The sequence below is a fragment of the Salvelinus sp. IW2-2015 genome, unplaced genomic scaffold (assembly GCF_002910315.2).
Source record: "Salvelinus sp. IW2-2015 unplaced genomic scaffold, ASM291031v2 Un_scaffold2723, whole genome shotgun sequence".
NCBI classification, from domain to species: domain Eukaryota; kingdom Metazoa; phylum Chordata; class Actinopteri; order Salmoniformes; family Salmonidae; genus Salvelinus; species Salvelinus sp. IW2-2015.
Window position 1 is genome coordinate 54,306 of NW_019944028.1, and position 5,052 is coordinate 59,357.

At 37.8% G+C, this 5,052-nt stretch overlaps 1 non-coding gene across 2 annotated transcripts in view; it reads left to right on the forward strand.

Moving 5' to 3' along the window:
• Positions 1 to 447: 447 nt before the first annotated feature.
• The window catches only part of LOC112074625 (uncharacterized), an 8,134-nt gene continuing 3,529 nt past the window's right edge, over positions 448 to 5,052 (forward strand). The window contains exon 1 of one of the 2 annotated variants that reach the window (XR_011477049.1): positions 448 to 966. This is a non-coding gene — a transcript (uncharacterized protein). The remainder of the gene's footprint in view (positions 967 to 5,052) is intronic. The other variant, XR_011477048.1, reaches the window with a different exon arrangement.

A 5,052-nucleotide genomic window follows, 5' to 3' on the forward strand; every position in this document is an offset into this window, starting at 1 on the left:
TGTTTGTGTCGCACTGCTTTGCTTTATCTTGGCCAGGTCGCAGTTGTAAATGAGAACTTGTTCTCAACTAGCCTACCTGGTTAAATAAAGGTGACAAAAAAGTGGTGGTTAAAATATAGAATTGAAATTGTTATAAATTCAGTTGTTCAATTGTGCACCCATAAATTTACAGGCACCCATGTTCAGTCATATTGTGCCTTATGTCAGAACAGCTGACAACTTGACAAGCTAAATTTGTCGAAAAACAACATTTTATTAATATTTTATTGTGGATATTTCCATGAAGCTCCATAATTGAATCAAAATAGGCTATGCAATATATGATTATTTTCGTGGATCTCATGTTTTCAATGAGTACAGTAGAGCAAGCTCGCGGTCAGGCTGATCTTTGGCTAAATTTGAACCAAAACGGACGTACTAAACACAGCCCAATTTGGAACGACTCTTTTTGGACGAAATTGCGCCCACAACAGACGGACCTGACATTGCCCATAATTCGATGTCGACACATGCCTCAGCGTTCCAGTATCAAACCGAACATCATTAGTTTGTGCATATTTTCATACTACTGTCTTTGGTACAGTACTGTGGTGTATTACGTATTGCAAAGGAAACCGTTTACCGTTTAAGAACCAAACGAAGAAAATGGAATTAAACGGGGAAGGACCTAGACCAAATTGTCATTCAAAACGTTAAGCAATGACGAAACGGAATCGGTGTAATGAATACACCCATGGGGCTGTAGCAAAACGTTTCTTAAGCGGAAGCAAACAGAGCGAAACGGGAAGGATTTACCTGAATTTATATAATAGAAAGTTTCGTTTTGCAACTGTTTGGACTAATGATTACACCACAGGTTGTGATGKCTCATGATCATGCGCACTGACTCAACTACGAAATATGGCGGCTGACGACTGCTAGAGAAAAGTGTTGGGATCTGATCAATTTCGTTAAAAAGCTGCCCTGGTAAGTTATTTCTTCTCATTCCAAACAACATAAACCACCACGGTTTGAAGATTTTAATTAAATTAGTCGTGAATCGAAAAAATGTTGATTAACTAAAAGGTCGCTCGCTAGTAAGCTAACACTTGCAGGCTGGTGCTAGGGACATTAGCTAGCGAGCTAACAACGTATGTTTGTCCAGTACTCTCGGTAGAATKAATAATGTATTTATATATCTAGCTAGCTATCTCACCATCTACATTGGCCTAGCACCAGTTCACACCTGACTGGATAACTAACTTCAGACAACGCCAGTGATGATGTAGCAAGCTAGCTTTAGCTAACTCATTTGTTTTGCTAGCTACTAACGTTAGCTCTCAAGAACCGAAGTGGGGTAACTACACCTGAACCAGGTTATGGCCTTACAGGAGACTTTGATATGGCGATTCTCCTTTAAGCCCAGGAAGCAGCCATTAAAAACTTACTATTCACCAGCATTTCAATGTCAACATACGTTCGTTACTCACCAAATATGGAGTTTCGATTAGCAACTATCGTCATTTACTGCCGTCACGGCCGGTGTGTACTTCCCAAAAAGTATAATACMATTTTAAATAACCGGGAAAATGGCACATCCAATGCATTCCGACGTGTGCATGGTAGAAATGAGGGACCTGTAAACATTTTTAGACATTTTTTGTTAGTACATACCGGCTGTGATGGCAGCAAATGACGACAGTTGCTAATCTAAACTCCGTATTTGGTGAGTAACGAACCTATTTTGACATTACAATGCTGGTGAAAAGTAAGTTGAGTCGCTTCCTGGATTTAAAGGAGAATTGCCAAATGAAATCAAATCAAACTTTATTTGTCACATGCGCCGAATACAATAAGTGTAGACTTTACCGTGAAATGCTAACTTACAAGCCCTTAACCAACAGTGCAGTTCAAGCAGAAGAACATATTTACCAATTTAGAATAAAATAAAAAGTAACACAATAAGAATAACAAGTGGTGTAAAGTACTTAAGTAAAACATTATTTGAAGTACAACTTAAGTAGTTTTTTGGGGTATCTTTACTATTTATATTTTTGACTACTTTTACTTCACTACATTCCTAAAGAAAATAATGTACTTTTTACTCCATACATTTTCCCTGACACCCAAAAGTACTAGTTACATTATGAATGCTTAACCGGACAAGAAGATGGTCCAATTCATGCACTTATCAAGAGAACATCATTCGCATCTATATTGCTTCTGATCTGACAGACTCACTAAACACAAATGCTTATTTTGAAAATGATGTCTGAGTGTTATTTATTGGCTATCAGTAAATAAAAAATAAAAAAACAAGAAATGGTGCTGCCTGGTTTGCTTAATATAAGGAATTTGAAATGATTATACTTTTATTTTTGATAMTTAAATACATTTAAAACCAAATACTTCTAGATTTTTACTCAAGTACTATTTTACTGGATGACTTTTACTTGAGTCATTTTCTATTAAGTTATGTTTTTACTTTTACTCAAGTATGGCACTTGAGTACTTTTTCCACCACTGTCAACGCCTCATGTAAAACCAGATTCTGGTTTAGGATATACCCAGTTTACAGCCAGCACCCCCCTTCCCACGGGCAAAACCTGGTTGAAAAAAAACGTCAGTAAGAATGTTTCCATCCAGTTTTCTTGCGAGTCATGCTGTATAAAAAATATACATTTTATAAATGCTGACAGAATTTTTCGTTTGACATGGTGGGATCTTTTTGAGTCTGTAAAATGAAGTATGCGAGAAATGACGGTGGAAACGTCTTTATGTGCAAATATTGATATAAAAAACATCATATGGAAGTAAGCTTGGAGTCACACGATGATATGGTTTGTTGTCAAATCAAATTTTATTGGTCACATACACATGGTTAGCAGATGTTAATGCGAGTGTAGCAAAATGCTTATCCTTCTAGTTCCCGACAGTGCACTAATATCTAACAATTCCCCAACAACTACCTAATACACACAAATCTAAAGGGATGGATTAAGAATATGTACATATAAATATATGGATGAGCAATTACCGACCGATATAAGCAAGATACAATAGATGGTATAAAATACTGTATATACATATGAGATGAGTAATGTAAGATATGTTAACATTATTAAAATGTAATTGTTTAAAGTGACTGATCCATTTATGAAAGTGGCCAGTGATATGAGTCTCTATGTAGGCAGCAGCCTCTCTGAGTTAGTGATGGCTGTTTAGCAGTCTGATGGCCTTGAGATAGAAGCTCTTTTTCAGTGTCTCGGTCCCAGCTTTGATGCACCTGTACTGACCTCACCTTCTGGATGGTAGTGGGGTGAACAGGCCGTGGCTCGGGTGGTTGTTGTCTTTGATGATCTTTTTGGCCTTCCTGTGACAATCCTACCTGCTACCTCATAGAATACCTGCTACTTCAGGAGTACCTGCTACTACAGGGATACCTGTTACCTTATAGGGTACCCACTACTACAGGGATACCTGCTACTACAGGGATACCTGCTACTACAGGAGTACCTGTTACCTTATAGGGTACCCACTACTACAGGGATACCTGCTACTACAGGAGTACCTGCTACCTTATAGGATGTCTTCTACCTTATAGTAAGGCTGGGCGATATGGCCAAAATCTCAAATCCCGATATAGGTCATTTCATATCCCGATAACGATACATATCATAATATAGGTCATTTCATATCCCGATAACGATACATATCCCGATATAGGTCATTTCATATAACGATACACATCACGATATAGTACATTTTCTGTGAATTCAATGAATCAATAGTTGATATAAAATGACCACATGTAAAATTAAAGGTTCTTACTCATATTTGATAAGTTCTCATTTTATTTAGAACCTTTGTGAAAATTTTCAATTAAGCCTGTAACAAAATATAAAATAATGTATAAAATCGAAAGAGGTAAATAGAAAATACTTCAACTATAGTTGCAAACAAAATAAATATAGGTTTAAAATATATACAGTTGAAGTCGGAAGTTAACATACACTTAGGTTGGAGTCATGAAAACATGTTTTTTAACCACTCCACAAATTTCTTGTTAACAAACTATAGTTTTGGCAAGTCGATTAGGACATCTACTTTATGCATGACACAAGTAATTTTTCCAGCAATTGTTTACAGACAGATTATTTCATTTATAATTCACTGTATCACAATTCCATTGGGTCAGAAGTGTACATACACTAAGTTGACTGTGCTTCTAAACAGCTTTGAAAATTCCAGAAAATTATGTCATGGCTTTAGAAGCTTCTGATAGGCTAATTGACATCATTTGAGTCAATTGGATGTGTACCTATGGATGTATTTCAAGGCCTACCTTCAAACTCAGTGCCTCTTTGCTTGACATCATGGGAAAATCTAAAGAAATCATCCAAGACCTCAGAAAAAAAATTGTAGACCTCCACAAGTCTGGTTCATCCTTGGGAGAAATTTCCAAATGCATGAAGGTACCACATTCATCTGTACAAACAATAGTACGCAAGTATAAACACCATGGGACCACGCAGCCGTCATACCGCTCAGGTATGCTACAACTGCACATCGGGACAAAGATCATACGTTGGAGAAAAGTTCTTCTGGTCTGATGACAAAAAAAGAACTGTTTGCATAAGACCGGGTCGTTAGTTTGAGGAAAAAGGGGAGGTCCTGGCAACCAAGAACTCCATCCCACCGTGAAGCACAGGGGTGGCAGCACTATGTTTGAGGGGGCTTTGCTGCAGGAGGGACTGGTGCACTTCACAAAATAGATGGCATCATTGAGGTAGGAAAGCTATGTGATATATATTGAAGCAACATCTCAAGACATCAGTCAGGGAAGTTTAAAGCTTGGTCGCAAATGGGTCTTCCAATGGACAATGACCCAAGCATACTTCCACAAGTGTGTGGCAAAATGCGTTAAGGAAACGAAAGTCAAGGTATTGGAGTGGCTATCACAAAGCCCTGACCTCAATCCCATAGAAAACTTGTGGGCAGAACTGAAAAAAGCGTGTTGCGAGCAAGAGGCTACAAAACTGACTCAGGTTTACCCAGACTCTGTTTAGGAGA